Source organism: Jaculus jaculus, chromosome 16 (genome assembly GCF_020740685.1).
Source record: "Jaculus jaculus isolate mJacJac1 chromosome 16, mJacJac1.mat.Y.cur, whole genome shotgun sequence".
In the NCBI taxonomy this organism is placed as follows: Eukaryota; Metazoa; Chordata; class Mammalia; order Rodentia; family Dipodidae; genus Jaculus; species Jaculus jaculus.
In genome coordinates, this window is record NC_059117.1 from 56,174,632 (window position 1) to 56,195,689 (window position 21,058).

Here is a 21,058-nt window from a genome sequence, read left to right on the forward strand (position 1 = left end):
CTCCTAAATGCTGAAATTATAGGCCTGTGCCACCATACCTTGTTTGACTAGCTGGCTTTTAATTCTGGTTATCAATTCTCCAGAAGAATGAGAGAAAAAAAAAAAAAAAAGGCTGGGCATGGTGGCTCATGACTTTAATACCAGCACTTGTGAGGCAGACATAGGAGAATCACCATAAATTCAAGAGACTACCTAATAAATTCCAGGTCAGCATGGGCTAGAGTGAGACTCTACCTCAAAAAGCCAAAATAAATAAGTAACTTGGCCAGCTCCAGTGGTTCTAGCCTCTAATGCCACCTACTAAGGGGGGCTGTGACAGGAGGATCACAAGTTCAAGGTCAGCCTGAGCAATACAGTGAGACCCTGTCTCAAAGAAAAAAAAAGGGGGGTGAATATTGTTATGGTTTGAATCTGAAATGTCATGACAGGATCATGTTTGGACTGCCTGGACCCTAGCTTGTGCCACTACTTAGAAGGCTGTGGAGTCTCTATGAGGTGGGATCTGGCTGGCAGAAGTAGGTCATTAAGAGGTGGGCCTTTGAACATTATCCTTGCTTGTAGTTTTGTCCTTCCCTCTCTGCTTTCCTGTTTTCTGATATAAAGAGCATCATTGCCACATTCCTCATGGACCCAGCAGATTGGTTTGCCTTCTGTGGTGGTTTAAATAGATGTCCTCTAATTGATTCAGGAGTTTTATTAAAGCTTGTAATTTGGTGTCACTGTGGGTAGATCCTAGGGTACAGCCCTAAGGTGTGGAATGAACCCAGAATTCCAACCTAAGATATGCAAAGTGCCTGAGTTCTTCTTGGGTTCCCTGTGGTTTGGCTGCTGGTTTTTTTTTTTTTTTTCATTCATTTTTTTGCACTTGCTTTTGGTGGTGGGTATTCTGTTTTGTGCCATTATAGAACTTACTCTGGATCTGTAAGCTTCAAATAAATGCCTTTCCTCCCATAAACTATGTCTGGTTTGGCAGTTTATCCCAGCAATGTGAGGCTGTCGACTACAGAATTGGTACCAGGAGTGGCATGTGCTGAGCTTAAACTGACCATATGGATTTTGGTCTTTTGGAATTTCTGTGCTAGAGGAATGGAAAACTTGGTGCTTACTACTGAAGATGCCTTCTGGAGCAGTAAGCCAAGTATTATGGGATATTCTGATGAGAATTTAAAATGCAAAACACAGAGAAAACTATTTGGAGACTTGGCTTATGAACTTTCTAAGGGGAAAGAAATATAGCACAAAACTTTGTTGGAACTGGGCTATTGGCATAAGGGCTGGCTGCATTCTGTGACCCATGACAACAGAGTTTGATCAGGGTTAAATTTATAATGGACTGATGTGCTTGGTTAAAGATATGGGACTGAGAGATTTAAGATTTTAAGTTGAAAAAATTCAAGTTTAAAAACAGCTGGAGTGAAACTAAAAAATCTAGAGACTATCAGTCACTGGTTATGATACTGGACTTGAACTACAAATACTTGATGTTTGCCTAATGGTTATTGAGTTTACATTGTTCCAGTCTCTCCTTGCTATGCCTTATAGCAGTTGGAAATGTTTACTGTGTGACTTTATATGTTGAAAGTATATAATTTGTTTTGATTTTACAGTACACACAGTTAAAAGACAATCTTAAATTTCAGATGAGACTTATGACTTTAAAACTATTAAGTTGGTAAAAACTGTGGGGAGGGCTGGAGAGATGGCTTAGGGGTTAAAGCACTTGCCTGCAAAGCCAAAGGACCTAGGTTTGATTCCCCAGGACCCATGTAAGCCAGATGCACAAGATGGTGCATGCGTCTGGAGTTTGTTTGCAGTGGCTGGGTGCTCTGGCACACCCATTTTCTTTCTCTCTCTCCCCCTCTGTCAAATAAATAAATAAAAATAAAATACTTTTAAAAACTGGGGACCTTTAAATTTGGGCTAAATACAACATAGAATGTGAGATGGTTATAAATCTATTGGGGGCCTGGGATGAAGTGTGGTGGTGAGATGGCTTAGCAGTTAAGTCACTTGCCTGTGAAGCTAAAAGACCCAGGTTCTATTCCCCAGTGCCCACACAGAGCCAGATGCTCAAGATAGTACATCTGTCTGGAGTTTGTTTGCAGTGACTAGAGGCCCTGGCATGCCCTCTTTCTCTCTGCCTATTTATTTCTCTCTGTTAAATTAATCAATCAATAAAATTGTTAAAAAAATTTAAAAAAGAGATGGAAGAAGAGATGAAGATGATGGCCTGGCCACACTGGGCAAGTATGAGTATTCACAGAGGCAGAGGCCTAGGAGAAAGTCAACGCTATCAAGGGCTGTTCTCCTAGCCTCCATCTTTGCTAGAAAATTCAGGCATAAAACAGGCATGATGGTGCACACCTTTAATCCCAGCACTGGTGAGGCAGTGGTAGGAGGATCACTGTGAGTTTGAGGCCAGTCTGGGACTACAGAGTGAGTTCCAGGCCAATCTGGGCTAGAGTGAGACCCTACCTCAAAAAAAAAAAAAATATATATATATATATATATATATATGTATATATATATAGAGAGAGAGAGAGACAGAGACAGAGACAGAGACAGAGAGAGAAGGGGGGCATATTTTTCTGCTTCACTCTCAGGACAGTGGTAATGTGAGATGACTGGGATGGTTTCCCACACCTTTGCACTCTGACCATAAGTCCCTAAGGTAAGTGAGTTCCCTAGGTGACTCTTCCTTGCCAAATGGAACAAACTTATTAATCTTTAGTTGAGGGACTGGGGTAAGTAATGTTTGGGGGTTGGAGAAGAAAGTCCATTATGCACACTGTAGGATGCCAGTTGCTCATAGTCATGATCATGTGGCTGGCTGCTGGTGCCGCACAGTAGCATCCAGAGAATTGAACTGTTAATGATAATTAGTCTGGGAAGAGACCAGTAGTCAAGGCAGTATCTACTGCGTGGGAATAGTTTTTGCACCGTCAGAAGGTAAGAGGGGGCTTTTTGTTCTGGTTCTTCACATATGTACATCTTAGTCATCCCTAGAACTGTTTGTTGCTAGTCCTGTTTCTCAGCCATCACCATCAGTCTAACGGTAATGATGATGCCTCTGGCCAGGTCTCCCAATTAGGAAGTTCTTAGATTTTATTTATTAGCTCTGATTAAATCTAGCCAGAGGCACTCACTCAACCCATTCAACCAGTTCAACTTCTACAACTGCAAGAAGGACATAAGAAAAAGGAATCCTTGTGTGAAATGGAGCCTACCTTCATTGAAGCTAGCAAACTTTTTTTGGAAATCTGATCTTTCTTGCTGAGCATGGTGGTGCACGCCTTTAATCCCAGCACTTGGGAGGCAGAGGCAGAGGTAGGAGAATTACCGTGAGCTTGAGGCCACTATGAGACAACATAGTGAATTCTAGGTCAGCCTGAGCTAGAGGGAGACCCTACCTTGAAAAACAAACCAACAAACAAACAAACAAACAAAATCTGAACTTTCTCTGCCTTGGTTTTCTTTATTTGAACTCAACAGAGTCAATATCCTCTTTGTAAAGATAGGCTAATAAAAGATGATAAATCTTTTTTAATAGGTAAAATATTTTACCACTCTAATTAGTATTACTATTCAAACATTTTCTTATAAGGGAAATAAAGACCAGCACTCCGCGTGCTTTGGTAATCTTAAAACAATGATTATGCAGAGGTGGAGGGCAACTAGATAAGGGTGAAATGTCCCCTGCCCTCTAAAGGTCAAACCTTCAGGGAGACATGATGGCCTGAAGAAACTATCCTAGGTTATGAGGATAAGATCAAAGTCTGTGTGATGTTACAAGCGTGGCTTTGTAAAAATAAATAAATAAATAAATAAACTTTTATAGGCCTATGGAGTATATTATAAACCAGGTCTGTGAGGGCTGGGAGATGATTCAGTAGTTAAAGGCATTTTCTTGAAAAGCCTGACAGCCTGGGTTCGATTCCCAGGTAAAAGCCGGATGCATGAAGCAGCACATGCCTCTGGAGTTTCAGATGCAAGAGGCCCTGGTGCACCCACATTCTCTTTCCAAAAAATTAATATTGACAGAAGTAGGTCTGTGCTAGTGAGCTGGGGACATCTCACAGGGACAGTGATAGATGAGCTGGCTCAGAAGCCCCAACAGAAGGCCATTTATATGCAACAAGGGATGGAGAGGGCGGCTGACTCCACTTTTCTTCAGCCCTATCTGGGAAGGTGGGGACTGGGTGGGAACTTTAGGGTAATTTGGCTGCACGTGGCAGAGGCAGGGTGTCTGTGTGGGGGGGGGAGAGGGAGGCAAAAAAAAAAAAAAAAAAAGGCAGAGCGCGAAGGCCCCGGTGCGCATGCGCAGGGGTAAGGGGCCCGAGGTTTCCTCAGCTGGTCGCTGACCCGGGACACCTGGACAGAGGCCTGTGCGCGCCCGGCCGACCGCGCACGCGCACGAGCCCAAGTGGGCGGGGCTACGGGAGGTGGAGCGCGCGGCAGGAGGCGGAGGCGGCCACCGTTACGACGCTCGTGCGGCCACGTGACCTCTGGTCAGCGCTGTCACCTCCCTCCGACTCCTCCCTCTACCCGGGTTAGGTTGGTTTCCGCGTGACCGACTGAGGGAGACAGAGAGAGAGAGAAAGAGAGAGACAGAGAGAGACAGAGAGAGAGAAAAGAGGAGGGGAGGAGGAGGAGCATTCAGGGAATAGGAGCTGGCGAGCTCTTCGGCGCCACAGGTAAAGATGCCGCTGCTGCTGCTGATGGTGGTGGAGAAGCCCCAGCACCCCCCTTTTCGCGAGCGCGTCCAGTTAGCCCCGCACATGCCGTCGCTCCCGTCCCGGCTTCCTCTTCAGCCTCGCGAAGGCCCGAGGTGGACCGCGGTGCCGCCGCCGCAGCTCAGCCGGGCCCGGCACGGCGACGGATGGCGGGAAGGGACACACCGCGCCTAGGGCGCGCCGTGGTGGGGACGAGGCGGGCCAGCTCCAGCCTGGGCTTTGCCCAGGAGGTCCGCGGGGACTAGGCCCGCTGTTACCCCTCACGGTCACTACTGAAGGAGCCTAGCTTCCTCCTCGGTCAGGTTCCCTGTTCATTTCAGTCCTGGGTAGCACGCTTCCTTCCCAGGCCGGAAGCCGGGTTGCCCCGAACCCTGCTCAGACTTTTGCAAGAGACAGAAAAACCCTTTCTTGGCTTTCCCCTGCTTAGGCTGTACGTCGACTCTAGTTGATTGCCTTGAAAGGGCGAGTTCTGGCCTTGTCAGTCAGCACATGAGGAAAACTTTGCAGAAAGTGAAAATGGATATTCCCGCCCCCTCCCCCCTTTTCTGTTCTGCAAGCGACCTAGACAAACTAGTTATTAAGTACTTGGGAATTCCTCAGTACTAGTTATTAGTTTCACTTTGAAGAATGCGATTTTTTTTTTTTTTTTTGGTTTTTCAAGGTATGGTCTCACTCTGGTTCAGGCTGACTATGTAGTCTCAGGGTGGCCTCCAACTCACAGCGATCCTCCTACCTCTGCCTCCCGAGTGCTGGGATTAAAGGCGTCTGCCACCATGCCCGGCGATTGTGAACTATTTTTAAAGTTGACAGTCTTTAGATTTTTTTTTTTCCGTCCCCCACTGTAATATATAAGACCTGAAAAGAATTTAACTTGGTAACTGGATAGGAAATTACGAATTTTAACATGCATTAACACTAGTTTCAGCCCTTTTGCAATCGTGTTAAATCCAAAATAAAGTCACAACAGAACAATATTATTACTGTTGTACTCTTGCACAAAATTAAAACAAGGTGCATTGTAGGCATTGCTGAAAAATACACCTTTGAGTGCTTAAGATATCAGTAGAAAGGAAATTCATGTATGTATTCGTTATTTGTCATTGGGCTTCTCCGGTTCCATACTCTATCTCTGAATTTGAATGCAAATGAAAGCTTAATTATTGCAACTATCTGCAGCTGTGTGATTTGATAGATGTGTCTAACCTGGCTCACCTGGGGCCTCACCTAGGTAAATGATTCAGTAGATGTGCTACATCTTATTCAGGTGCTACTGGACAAGACAAAATTAGTACCAAAGGTGTAGATAACTTCTTTGTTCAGATATGATGTACCTGTAAGTGGATGGATTCCTTTAGTTACCCAATGAGGATGCAGAGGTGGCTTGCCTAGGAAAATCTTAGTGAGCCAAGTCTGAATCACAGAGGAGGGAATAGGAATCCAAATCCCTTGTCTGCATGTTGCTGTGTGGTATCTGATTTTCTTGTAGAAGCTTGGTGTCCTTCCGGCTGAAAGACTTGCTCACCTGTAAGTTGTTGGGTTTAATTAAAGCATAGGCGAGGAATCTTCAGTCTCCAAATGTAATGCTAGACAAAAATTCTTTAATTGCTTCTTCTGTCTCAAGTGCAGCCTCAGTTTGGTAGTGTATTCCTGAGATTGGAAGTGACTTTTGAAACAGTCGAATCACACTTACTGAGATTGCCTAACTAGTTCCCTGTCCCCTAATTTTTATAATGTAAGTGTAATGTAAATGGATATGTGTATATTTGTATGAGTGTGTATAAAATGCTTAGTGCTGTCATGAAGTTGTTAGATACTATATTCCGCTAATGAATAATCTGCAATGTGGTTGGTTTGATTTTGATCACATCCATAGTCTCATGACTGACTAATTGAATGAGCTGAATGGAAATTGTATATTTTCTGAGATGAGATCATATGGACCAGCTATGAAAGCAATATATGTTTTTTTGGATGAAAATACAAACTTATATAGTAATGTTCTCAGCCCTTTGGAAAACTAAAGTCTCTCAGGGACATCATAGTTAAAGGGCCCTGATTAGGCTTAGGAAAAGATGTCTTAAGTGATGATATGGGGGCTGCAAAGACGGCTTAGTGGTTAAGGTGTGTTAAGCCTTAAGGACCTAGGCATAATTCCCTAGAACCCACATAAGCCAGATGCACATGGTGGTACATGTGTCTGGAGTTTTCTTGCAGTGGCTAGAGGCTCTGGTGTGCCCATTCTCTCTCAAATAAATAAACTATAAAAAGAATTATATTATGGGGCTGGAGAATTGGCTTAATGGTTAAGGCATTTGCCTGAAAATCCAAAGGACCCAGGTTCAAATCCCCAGTGCCCACATAAGCCAGATGCACAAGGTGACACATGCATCTGGAGTTCATTTGCAGTGGCTGGAAGCCCTGGTGTATCTATTCTGTTGACCTCGTCCTCTCTCTCCCCTCACTCTCAAATAAATAAAAACCTATAAAATAAGAAAGAATTATATTATTAAAAATAGTGATATGAAAGGATTAGTTTAAAACTTTCAAGGGCAGTGTTGTGAAGCCTAGAACACGGTCCCCTGAATGCTTCTCTGACTGTACCTTTTACCTACCTCAGTGATTCCTTTTTTTCCTTGAAATAATTCCTCTTTTTTATTTTTATTATTTATTTTATTTTATTTTTTTGTTTTTTTTTGAGGTAGGGTCTTGCTTTAGCCCAGGCTGGCCTGGAATTCACTATGTAGTCTCACGGTGGCCTTGAACTCATGGTGATCCTCCTACCTCTGCCTTCCAAGTGCTAGGATTAAAGTCATGGGCCACCACTCCTGGCTAATTCCTCTTTTTGATATCCTGCAGACTTAGCTTAGATACCATTGTAGCATATGTGTCTTAGAAGTTTTAAAAAAAATTTAAATATTTTATTTATTTATTTATTTGAGAGAGACTGTGGGGGAGGGAGGGAGAGCAAGAGAAAATGGCATGCTAGTGCCTCTAGCCACTGTGAGCAAACTCCAGACTCTTGTACCACTTGGTGCATCTGCCTTTACGTGGGTACCGGGGAATTGAATCTGGGTCCTTTGGCTTTGCTGGCAAGCACCCACTAAGCCATCTCTCTAGCCTGCATATATATGTGTATATTTTGTGGGGGGGGGGTTCTAAAGCAGGGTCTCTCTGTAGTCCAGGCTGGCTTGGAATTCACTTTGTAGTCTCAGGGTGGCCTTGAATTTACAACAATCCTCCTACCTCTGTCTCCCAAGTGCTTGGGATTAAAGGTGTGTGTCACCATGCTGTGCTTCAATTATTTTTAAGTTAAGGTGGCACATATGTGTATATCATGAAAGAACCTGTCAGTAGGGATAATTGTTCCACATTGTGTACATGAGTTCCCTTAAATATTATATGCATTCATGTTAAGTTGACTAACAAAGACTATAGTAAGCCTCACATTAGCATGGGTCTGGTAGTGTTGACAGTTTTTGGTTATCAGAATTTTGATTTTTGTAAACAAAGATCTGGGAGTGGATGTGTAATATATATGTATGTGTGCATCCATGTTTTATAATTTTGTATATGACTAGTCAGTGTCTAGAGCCTCATCTAAACAGAGAGCTCTTGGAGCATAGGGCTTGGCATACAGTAGTTCATTAAGTATTTATTAGTTTGATGGAATATCTAAAGGTAATCTCCAGTCACAGCTCAGTGCTGGGGTGTGGTTTTTCTGGCTGAGTCCATGAAGAGCTTTAGTAGTTGCAGGTTTATCATATTTCTTAACTTAGTTGCCTAGAAAAGGTAGTTATTGGAGACTTAAGAGAATTTAAATAGGGGGCTGGAGAGATAGCTTAGTGGTTAAGTTGCTTGTCTGCAAAGCCTAACGACCCAAGTTTGACTCCCCAGTGCACAAAGCCAGATGCCCACGTAAAGCTAGATGCACTAGGTGGAGCTCATTTACAGCGGCTGGAGGTCCTGGTGCACTCATTCTGTCTTTCTTCTCCCTAGCTCTCTTTGCTTGCAAACAAACAAACAAATAAATACAAAAAGCACTTTAAAAAGATTTAAAATAGGTGTTATAGATGATAACAAGTTTTCCTGAATTGTTAAAGTTTGTTCTACTACTTTGCTGATCATGAAGCCTATATTTCAAAGAATGACTGCCATTTTAAAAGGGATTGAGCTTAATTTTATGTGGTAAAACATCAAGCTAGCTGTGGTTACATGCTTGTATATGTAAAGAAAATCTTACTGTGGGAACAAAACCAGTAATAATCCAATAATCATAGTATGATAGTTTTGCCTGCCTTTAAAAAGTTTTGTTTTTTGTCTTTTGAGGTAGTTTCACTGTAGTCCAGGCTGACCTGGAATTCACTGGTATTCTCAGGGTGGCCTTGAACTCACTGAGATCCTCCTGCCTTAGCCGCTCAAGTGCTGGGATTAAAGGCATGTGCCACTACGCCTGGCCAAGTTTTTCTTTTATTAAAAAATATGCCTGATATAGGAATGTCTTTAAATGATAAGAATACTTAGAATGATATACAGCATGATGATGTTTCTGTTAACAGTGGCCCATGCATATGCTGTTGGTGCCCTACTCTAAGTAGAAACTGAAAAATTTCTACCTTCTAGTGATATGGTGGCTATTGTAATGTCACAGGGCATCCATCACATTACTTATATGTTTATAGTGATCTACAAACACACTGTCATATAAAAGTGTAGCACATATAATTATGTGCAGTACAAAATACGTGGTGATGACAACAGTGTTGCAGGTATATGTATTTACTAGACTTCTTTACTTTTATTTTAGAGTGTTCTCCTACTTCATAAAGAAAGTTAACTCTAAAATATTTTGTAGTGTTATTCCAGCAGTTGTAGCACCATCCACCTGGGGTTTAAGGAGTCTCTTCTTTTATGGTGCTGGGATTGAACAAAGGGACATGATAGGAAAGAACTCTACCACCAAGCTGTAGCAAATATGGTTGAGTGTCTAAGCGGTTTTTGTTTTTGTTTTTGTGTTTTTTTTTTTCCCTGAGATAGGCTCTCCCTCTAGCCCAGGCTGATCTGGAATTTACTCTGTAGTCCCAAGGTGGTCTCCAACTCACAACAATCCTCCTTCCTCTGCCTCCCGAGTGCTAGGATTAAAGGTGTGTGCCACTATGCCCAATTCTTCAAGTTTTTTTTTTAAAGCTTTTAATTAGTTTCTTTCATACTACTTAATCATATTTTCTTTTACCATAGATGTCAGTAATTTTATCATTTGGTCTTCTGTTCTACCAAGTTTTATTTAGTTTTTATATGATTAGGATTTCTCTTTTGCTTGTTTTCACCCTATTTATATAAACTTTATTAAGCTCCTTATTAAGTTATAATATATGTAAATTTTTAAAATCTGATTTGCTGGTAAGCAGATGAAAACCTAATTTTTTGCCCATTCACTTTGATAATGTCTTTTTCTTTTTTTTAAAGGTAGGGTCTTGTTCTAGTCCAGGCTGACCTGGAATTCACTATGTAATCTCAGGGTGACCTTGAACTCATGGCAATCCTTCTGCCTCTGCCTCCCGAGTTCTGAGATTAGAGGCATGCACCACCATGCCCAGCCTATAATTTCTTTTGATGTGTATGCATATGTGTGTGTACACGTTCATGTATGTGCAAGCACCTGTGAGCCACAGTTTGTGTGTGGGGCTCAGAGGACAATGTCAGGTACATTTGAAGCAGGTATGCTGTGTTTACCAGGCTTGCTGGCTCTACCTCCCTCCTTTCCATAAATTCTCTGAGATGATGGATGCTTGTGGTACGTGGTCTGGCTTGATGTGAGTTCTGGGATTGAAAGTCGGGTACTTACCTTGCATAGCCAGAGCTATGTGCCCAGCCATCTCCCCAATCCTACTTCTAGAATCTATTTTCTTTTCCTTTTTTTTGAGGCAAGCCCAATAGGCTGGCCTTTTTTTTTTTATTTAAATTTTTATTAACATTTTCCATGATTATAAAAAAAAAGATCCCATGGTAATTCCCTCCCTCCCCCCTGACACTTTCCCCTTTGAAATTCCATTCTCCATCATATTACCTCCCCATCTCAATCATTGTACTTACATATATACAATATCAACCTTTTTTTTTTTTTTTTTTTTAATGGGAGAGAGTGAGCACGTGTGACAGGGAGAGGGAGAATTGGCATGCCAGGGTCTCAAGCCACCACACCTTGTGTGCATGTGCAACCTTGTATGCTTGTGTCACCTTGTGTGTCTGGCTGATGTTGCATCTGAGAAGTGGAACATGAGTCCTTAGTCTTAGAAGTCAAGCACCTTAACCACTAAACCATCTCTCCAGCCTTATTTTATATAATGCCTCTTCAGTTGATTTCTGAAGCCAACCATTTTTTGTAAGGATTTTTTATAATTAATAGGTAAATTATAGAAGTTGTGCTGAACTGACTTTCTAATGTCATTGACTTGAAATACAAAGTGTCTTTCTTCTCTTTCTCTTCTCATTTCTTTGAGGCAGGATTTTCCTGTGGCCTAGGTTGTTATGGTAAACTCACTCTGTAGCCCAGGTTGGCCTCAAATTCAAGGTGATTCTTCTACCCCAGCCTTCTGACAATTGTGATTAAAGGCATGAGTCACTGTGCCTGTCTTGAAATTTTGATGTGGTACCATTGTGATTAGCTTTTAAAAGTGTCTTACAATATCTGAAAAACCACTCGATCAAATGATCTCTAAGGACCCTTTGCACTTAGAATTTGTGTTTCTTCTTTTATGTCAAGAGAATCCTGGTGACTTATATAGCTCTCTGCTACTGGAAAGTGCCTCAGTTTCTTTTGTAATTGTGGCAGTCTAGCTCCACCCATTAGCAATTACTCTAAAGGTTTACACTTCTATCTCCTTAGAGCTGGAAGATTTTTCCCGTGTGATCTGGCAGAAATTTAAAGAAAAATACTATCGGATCAAACTATAGGAGATTGTGCAATGTTGTGTAATATCCTTGTAATTTCAGATGTCATTTTCTTTTTCTAGTCAGGTTGATCATATTCCTGGCTTACCTGGAATTCACTATGTACTCTTAGGCTGACCTTGAACTCACAGTGGATCCTCCTACTTTAGCCTCCTGAGTGTTGGCAGAGAGAAGATGAGAGAAAACGGGCTCACTAGGATCTCCAGCTGTTGCAAATTAACTCCAGACACATGTACCACTTTGTGCATCTGGGTTTATGTGGGTACTAGGGAGTAGAACTTCTGTCATTAGGCTTTATGGGCAAGTATCTTAACAACTGAGCCATCCCTTCAGCCTGACGTTTCTACATTTTATTTTACATTTTCTCCTTAAGCTGTCCTCCAGGCCACGTTCTGTAATTGTTAAATGCTTTTTAAAAACTATTTATTTGAAAGAGAGAAAGGCTGAGAGAAAGAGAGAATATGAATGAATGAATATGGGTGTGTCAGGGCCTTTAGCCGCTAGAAACAAACTCCAGATGCATGTACCACCTTGTGAATCTGTCTTTATGTGGGTCCTGGGGAATTGAACCTGGGTCCTTTGGCTTCACAGGTAAACATCTTAACTGATTTAATTGTTAAAACAAAGTAACACAGCTATTGGAACGTGAAAAATGGTAGTAGACCAGTGAAGGAGGAGCCATTTGGAAGAAGTGTGTACCAGCATGTGGATTCTTTCTCTGACCCCAGTTCTGATTTATGATCATCTTTTGACTGCTTTGTTTCTGTCCTGTACTGATTTTCTGACATCCTGTTTATTTTCCAAGTATATTTTTCTTCCCTCCCACCTTTCTTGTTCTTTGCCTTGAACTCACAGAGATTCTCCTACCTCTCCCTACCATGCCTAGCAGACAGAGAAAGAGTGAGCCAGCTGGAGAGCTCAACAGGGCCTTCAGCTGCAAAAAACAAACACATGCACCACCTTGTGCATCTGTCTTTAGGTACTGGAGAATTGAGCTCAAGTCATAAGGCTTTGCTGGCAAGTGCCTTAGCCACTGAGCCATCTTTCCCGTCCTTTTTTTGTGATTTTGAGATAATGTTGGATTTTTCCTACCCCAAGATTAACTGACACCACTTGATTTTGATAGTACAGTTTTTTTGTAGTGTATATTTTTTCATCTGGAAATATTTTTTGGTGCCTTAAGAAAGTAGAGGTCCGTATTTATTCATTTCAAATGTCTAGACAATTTTTGAAGGATTACATAATGAATAATTTACCTTTTATCATATATTTGAAACATTACATTTATTAAATTCTAATGCTCATATCTTCTTCGTTCCATTTCTGGAATCTTGATTTTATTGTATTGAGCTCTCCCTTTATGTATCAGGAACAATTTCCTATAGCTTTAAGTACATTACAATGTCTGCATCCAGCCAGACATTCTCTTTTCTGAGTGCTTTTGGTTGGTCTTACACATTTATTCTTCCTATTACTGGTAGTTTGTTAGTTGATTCTCCTAGGTTTTCTAGGGAGAAAAATATCTGCAAACACCCATGGTTGCTTCTTGTTCCTTTTCAATATTTATACTTCTTAATTTGCTTGTGTATCTAATTCCTTTGGCTACCACTTTCAGAACAGGCCACTTTTCTGCTTGACATTTAATAGTAATATTTTGAGTATTGTTTCATTAAAGAGTGTGTTGGTTTTGGTTAGTGTATGTATGCGGGCTCTTTAATATTGTATCTATTGTTTACTTATTAGAAAGGGACTTTTACTGTTACAAAAGGCTTTTCTTAGCTTTTTTTATCTAGTTGCATTTTCTACATTTTGTCATATTAATATGGTGAATTATATTCATAGATTTTCTAGTATCAAATTATGTTATGGAACCAACCTTGCTTGTCATAGATTACCTTTCTAGTGTGGATTTTACCTAATATTTTCTTTTGGATGTTTGAAGCCATATTAATAATATTAATAAGTGTGATAGTCAATCGGTTCTGTATTTTTTTTTTTTTTTTTTTGAGGTAAGGTCTCACTCTAGCCCAGACTGACCTGCAACTCACTCTATAGTCCCAGGTTGGCCTCAAACTCACAGTAATCCTCCTACCTCTGACTCTGGAGTGCTGAGATGAAAGGCATACACCACCATGCCTGCTTCTAGGTATGTATTTTATTGGTTATGCTTTGAAATCTATATTATTTTATTTTCATGAAAATAGAGAAGCTTTCTTTTCTCTCTGCTTCAGAATAGTTGAAACAGCTTGGGATTGAAAGAACTCGCCCATTTTCTGTCAAGGATTGGCGCTTTTGGTGGAATAACTTGTTTGTGTTCTCAGCTCTTCCGTGATCACCTATATTTTAATTTTTCTCTCATTCCTTAAATCAATCATAATTTAATTTTCATTCTTATTATCTAGATTTGTTGAATTAGTGCAATTTAATAAAGATTTGGGTTATTTTCCTTTTGATGATTCTTAATTTCTTATTTTTTTTAATCATTCTATAACTTCACAAGCCAGACTAACCTTGGTTCACTTTTACTTGCCAGCTTTTCACCACTTTGGCTAAGTTTCCAATAATTTCAAATAACAAATTTTTGTTTATTTAATATATAGCTGGGTGGGTGATCAATAGAGCAACAAATTTCACAATATTTATACATGGTAGAAAAATTAATTTTATAATATCTCTTCTCAAAAATATTGTGTGTGTGTGTATTTCCCTGGGCCTGCTAGGGCCTCTTGCAAGTGCTAACAAACCCTAGATTCATATGCCGCTTTCTATGTCTAGCTGTATGTGGGTACTGGGGAGGTGAATTTGGGCTACCAGGTTTTATAAGCAAGTGTCTTGAATCACTGAGCCATCTCCTTAGACCATAGAATCTTACCTCTTAGCAGTGGTTTTACTATACGAGGACTGGTTTTATGGTTTGCATTGTTCTGTCCTAGACAGTACCAGTGAACCAAGCTGAATAAAGAGAATAAGTGTGAAATAAGAATAATTAGAAACAAAATCATAAAGAAAACACAGATTGTGTGATTGATTCTATAATTTATAATGAAGGCTTCTAATACAAGCAGCTTTGAGTTTCATATAATTATGTTCTCAGACAATTATGTTACTTTTATTAGCAAACAGTACTTTTGCCAGTATATTACTTCAAATTTTGAGTCTGTGCTCTGTTCAGGATCTTTAGAGTTATTGTTGTAAGGCTATTGTGGTACTTGAGTGAAAGAAGTGGGCCTGAAGGAGGAATGCTGGAGTTTCCTGCTCTTCAAGGTTGGACTTTATCATTCCTGGACTAACAAGTTTGGCAGTACCCTACCAGGTACTTTTTTTTTTTTTTTTTTCCTTCTTGAGGTTGGATCTCTATCCAGACCTGGAATTCATTATGTAGTTGCTAGTTGGCCTTGAATTCACAGTGATCCTCCTACCTTGGCCTCCTGAGTGGTAGGATTAAAGGTGTGTGCCACCATGCCCAGATGGTACTGGTTTTGGAAGTGCAGGGAACAGGATCATGATGTGAAGCCATGGTTTTAGCAACCTATGAGGTATAGCAGTGTGAAGCAGGGGGTCCGTAGGCTTCACAGGCAAGTGCTTAACAGCTAAGCCATCTCTCCAGCCCTCTTGACAGGAGAGATATCTCAGTGGTTAAGGCACTTGCCTGCAAAACCTAATGATCCAGGTTTGATGCATTCCCTTTTGCCCTGTAAAGCTGGATGTACAAAATGGCACTTGCATCTGGTTTGTTTGCAGTGGCTGGAGGCCCTGGTGTGCCTATTCTCTCTCTCTGCTTGCAAATAAATATTAAAAGAAAGTTTATAAAAACATTTTTATTTATTTGCCAACAGAGACAGGGAGAGAGACCCTGAGAAAATGAGTATGGATGTGTTAGGGCCTCTTGCCACTGCAAACAAACTCTAGATTCATGTCCCACTTTATGCGTCTGATTTTATGTGGTAACTGGGTAATCAAACCTGGACCATTAGGCTTTGCAAGAAAGCACCTTCAACCACTGAGCCATCTTCCTAGCCCTTGTTTTTCTTTTTCTTTTTCTTTTTCGTTTTATTTATTTATTTATTTTTTTTAAGCCAGTCTAGCTGGCCTGTGAGCTGCAGATTCTCTGCCTCCCATTGTCACAGATACGTTGGGATCACGTGCCCCTTGTGCATCTGGCTTACACGTGGGTCCTGGGGAATCGAACCGGGATCCTTTGGCTTTGCAGGCAAGACGCCTTAACCGCTAAGCCATCTCTTCAGCCCCTAGCCCTTGTTTTTCATTTTTGCAATGGGAATGTATACTCTGTGTTATTATGTGTTGGAAGTATGTAACTTGTGTTTTGACTTTACAGGGCTTTTTGCTAATATATTGTCTTGGGTCTTTGGAGTTAAATTTCTTAATCAGAGAGAAGGAGAGAGGGAGTGAGAGTGACAGAGAGAATTGGCATACCAGGGCCTCCAGCCACTGCAATCAAACTCTTGACATGTGCGCCATCTTGTGCGCATGTGTGACCTTGTGTACTTGCACCACCTGGACATCTGGCTTACATGGGACCTGAAGAGTCAAACATGAGTCCTTAGGCTTCACAGGCAAGTGCCTTAACCACTAAGCCATCTCTACAGCCCTGGACTTTCGTACAGTGTTGGGACTGGAGACTTAAGGCCTTAATGTTTTATGGATTAAATGCATTTTGCGTTATAAAATGGACAAGTGTCCATGGAGAGGGGCGATGGACTGTGGTGGTTTGAATGTAAAATATGTCTCGTAGCCTCAAGTGTTTGATTAGGTTTCCTACTTTGTCACCAGCTATTGGAGCCTTTGGAAGGCTGAGCATTGGTGAAGGTGGTTTCACTGGAACAGGCTTTGAGGTTTATATAAGTTTATATAAGTCCAGCCCACTTGCCAGTGCTAGGTCATTGTTGCTGTTTCCTCCCTGCTGCTTATGTATAAAGATGTGAGCTGGCTCTACCATGCTTTATTTATTAATTTTTTTGCCATGATGAAACTTCGTCTCGAAACTATAAGCCAGAATACCTGCTTTCTTTGCTCTGTTTCTGGTTGGGTGCTTTGTCCCAGTAACAAGAAGGTAACTGCTACCCAATCTGAATATGTCTGTCTACTCTTTGATGTGAAATAATTCTGTCCAATGTCTGCTGTAAGGCTGGCATAGTGTTCATAAATTCCTTTAGCCTGATTTTATTACTGAAAGTTTTTCTTTCTCCTGTTATGAGAGATAATTTTGCTGAGTATAATAGCTTAGGTTTGGTGGCTGAGTATTTCAAATCTTGAAATACATCATTCCAAGCTTTTAGAGTTTCAATTGAAAAATTGCTGTTAGTCTGATACTCTGTTTTTCTGACTTTATATGTGATGAGATGTTTCTCTCTTGCAGCTTCCAGTCTCCTTTTTTCTTGTGTGTATTTAGTGTTTTGACTACAATATCATGTGGAGAATTTCTTTTCTGATCTGTTCTATTTGGTATTAATATGTATCTTGAACCTTGATGGGCATCTTTCTCTAGATTTTGGAAATTTTCTTTTGTAATTTTATCAAAAGTGTTTTCTATGCTATTGACCCAAAGTAGTTCTTCTATGACCATTCTTTGTACGCTTGGTCTTTTCTTTAATTACACATGTGTGTGTGGGCATGCCAGGATCTCTGCAAATGAATGTCACATGTATGCACCATTTTTTCATCCGGCATTATATGGGTGCTGGTGAACTGAACTGAGCCATCTTCCCAACTCCCATTAGGTCTGTGCAAGGTATTCCATACTTCTCTCTTGTTCCATTCATATTCATACATATTGTTTGAACTCCCCATTGGCTTTCACTAATTGAACCAGTTCTACTTTGTTATCATCAAGGCCTGATATTCTGTCTTCTATTTGATCCATTACATTGATGAAACTCTTCATGGTGTGTGTGTTTGTTTGTTTTGGTTTTCCGAGGTAGGGTTTCACGCTAGTCCGGGCTGACCTGAAATTCACTATGTAGTCTCAGGGTAGCCTTGAACTCACAGTCATCCACCTACCTCTGCCTCCTGAGTGCACCACCACGCGCAGCTTCTTCATGGTGTTTTTGTGTGAGTTGTTGTATTTTTCATGTCCAACTTTATTTCCATTTTCTTCAGGATTTCTCTCTCTCTCTCTTGGGTTCTACTTTCATGTCCTCATTATGCATCCTTATTTCATGTAGCTAGTTGTGTTCCTTAGAATTTATTTAAGCATTTATTTGTGTCTTTTTTGAATTTTTTTCCAATTTCATTCATAAGCTTATTCCTGCCTTTGAGCTTTTGGAATTTCCTCCAACTAGATCTCGTAAGTGCCTTTTACTCTGGGATGGGTATTTATTTGCAGTGTGTGTTGGGGGGGTAGTCATCTGGATTGGTTTTTCATGTTACCAGTATTACTTTCATAGTTACTCAGCTGGTCAGGTCAATCTGGCACACTTGTGTTAAGTGCATACTTGGATTGGTCCTTGCTGTTTCTTTGTATTCTCTTGTCTTTGCTTTGTGATATTTAGAGTTCAGTGTTGGAGGTCTTTGATACTGTTTCCTGGATAGGGTAGGCCATTCATCTATACTTGAATTTACACTTGGGTCCTAGGCCAGATAGTTTGTTCATGTTGCCCTGTTGGAGGGAACTGAGGGTTGGAAGTCATACTCGTGTCCCCAGCCCCAGTAGAGGATCAACAGTGTCCACATGGTGAAGGTAAGAGGACTCCTAAAGGAACTCCCAAGTGCTGGAACTCAGTTCCAGTTCCAGCCTCAGGTCATCAGCACCTACATGATGAAGGGAGAAGAGGACTCCTAAAGGAATTCCCAGTGAGTTTGCGTTCTAGCCACAGTGGTGGGGAATTAGCACCTGCATGATGAAGGGAAGAGGATTCTTAAAGTGAATCCAAGTGCTGGAACTGATAACACTGGTCCCAGTTTCAATTTCAGGTTGTCTCTGATTTGTTGTTGTTCAGGCTAGCCCTCACACTTTCAGTACTGGTGTCTCAGCCTCCCCAGTGCTGAGATTGTGATCACAAACTTTAACACACACACCCAATTTTAAAAAGAGTTGGTGATCAGAAAATGTCAGAATGTGACCTAAACTACTGATTGGGTGTGCACATTTGTACAGAGTTGGCTGTGTAAGCTGCCCACAGTCGACAGTTTGTTGTGCCTCACAGCACTCATAAGACAAGCACTTGGCAAGAGGACGGGAGGAAGTTAGTGACTGTTGAGCAGGTTGAATGACTAATAGCCAAACACACACAATCTTAGGTTTCTTGAGGTTGAAGTTCATGATGGCAGTGAATTTGTGCTAATTGGAAGTTTTTAAGAATTTAGTTCAAACGTATATTTTACTTTTCAAAAGGTAAACTCATGACCTTTCAGTAACTTTTAATAATAGCTGTGGGACATTTTGATGAATGAATTCAGCAGTATTTGAATTAAGAATACTGATTCTGCCAGGTATGGTGGCACACGCCTTTAATTCCAGCACTTGGAGGCTGAGGTAGAGGATCGCCGAGAGTTCGAGGCCACCCTGAGACTAATAGTGAATTCCAAGTCAGCCTGAGCTAGAGTGAAACCCTACCTCAAAAAACCGGAAAAAAAAAAGAATACATATTCCTACAAAACACTCACTAGGTCTAAAGTTTTCATTTTATTGTTTATAATGAAGATGTGACATGTAATCTTGCATGATGTGGAATTAGTTGTATATCTTACAGATTGTTTTCTAGTTTTTCCTCACTCAACATCTAGGCATTTTCTCTCATTGGGTAATGATAACTACTTAAAGTGTGTGTTGGGGTCTCACTCTCAGGCTGAGGTGAAACTCATGCTAGCACTTTAGCTCAGGCTGGCCTCAAACTCACAGTGATTGTCTTACCTCTGCATCCCATGTACTGGGATTAAAGGCGTGTGCTCTGGTCTTTTATATGAAGCAGATCTTTTGTTTCCACATGTGGGTGTGTTTGCCTCCTCCAGAGTTGTCCAGAACCCCTGGAGAGTTCTCTGTGATGGAGATTCCCTCAGTCTCCTCCCTTGTCTCTCTGGCCAGGCAAGGAGGAGAATTCCCCTCTACCTTGAGTCTTTCAGCCTGCCTCCTACCTGAATCTTAGTTTCCCTTTTCAATAAACCTCATAATTCATAATTTATCTTCTCAAAGTTCATTTAGTCAAATTTTTGCTAAATCAGATAAGGACCCAAAAGTTAAGGTTCCCATGTCCTCCCTAAACTCCAAAATCCTGCGTCAATATGATGAATAAGCCAATGTACAAAGTGAGAGAGTAATAGGTTGCTCATCTTATTTTTGAGTCTTTAATATATATAATATATATATGACATATATATACATATCTGGAATGACTTAAGGACGGTTTGATACAGTTCCTTCTTATAATCTTATATTTATTCATAGAACCAGACATGCTAAGTAATGCTCTTTATGACTTATACAAATATTATGTCAAAAGTATAGGTTTAATAATATTAAAGATTCTTAAAATACTAGCTAGGTACTATCATGTTTTTGTAAAAAGTATTTTTAGATTGAAATTTCCCACAGGACAGATTTTCCATAAGAAAGAAAAGAATTATTAATAGAATAATTCCTTAGATCTAGACAGTATTGTGTTGAAATTCTACTTCTGTTTGTTGCTGAGAGAGCTTGGAGAAATTTATTAACATTTTTTTTTTTTTGTGTGTGAAATTTCCTCAGAAGGCTTTAAATAACATAGTGATTAATATGAATTTCTGGAATTGTATGTTGAGCAGTTGTTAGAGTTTTTCTTAGAATTTGTGATCTTAAATTGATCTTTTGCCATAATTTGGATATGATGACATTATTAATTTTGAGGTAAGGAGGACATTCATAGATTAAGAAATGCTGTTTACTGAAAAGAAAAATTGCTATTCTCTTGTTTATAGCAGTACTTCATTTGCTGAAATACTGTATGGACAGTAAGTGAATAATTTCATTAGTTTTGCTCTATCAGTATAAATTTTATATAGTTACTACTGAACGAGGAGCCAAAGTTCTGTAATAATTACTTGCTAGATGAACTGTTTCCAGTTCTGTTGCCTTCATTACTTTCATGTTTAAGGTGATTCTTTTCAACTTTGATTTCTTTATGGTCTTTAACAAGAGTGTGAGATGTATTTAATAAACATGTATCTTTAACTGATTAGTCTCACTTTCATGGATTTGAATGATGTCACTGACAGGAGGTCTTTAACATTTTTTCCCTTTGAACAGATGTCTTGGCCTGCAGTGACTCCAAATCCCATAATCTTTCCAATTTTCCCCTCTACTAAATAAGTTTTTAAGAAGTGACATTTTTATTGTAAGTGATTGACTTAATTCAGGCAAATATTGCAGCTGAGTAAAGACTTAT

General features: G+C 40.3%; 1 protein-coding gene across 4 annotated transcripts in view; it reads left to right on the forward strand.

Annotated features, from left to right (window-relative positions):
* Positions 1–4,470: 4,470 nt before the first annotated feature.
* Positions 4,471–21,058, forward strand: part of Tbc1d5 (TBC1 domain family member 5) — a 453,289-nt gene continuing 436,701 nt past the window's right edge. For 3 of the 4 annotated variants that reach the window (XM_045136200.1, XM_045136202.1, XM_045136201.1), the window contains exon 1: positions 4,471–4,694. The gene's annotated coding sequence lies outside the window, so the exon portion shown is untranslated. The remainder of the gene's footprint in view (positions 4,695–21,058) is intronic. The other variant, XM_045136203.1, reaches the window with a different exon arrangement.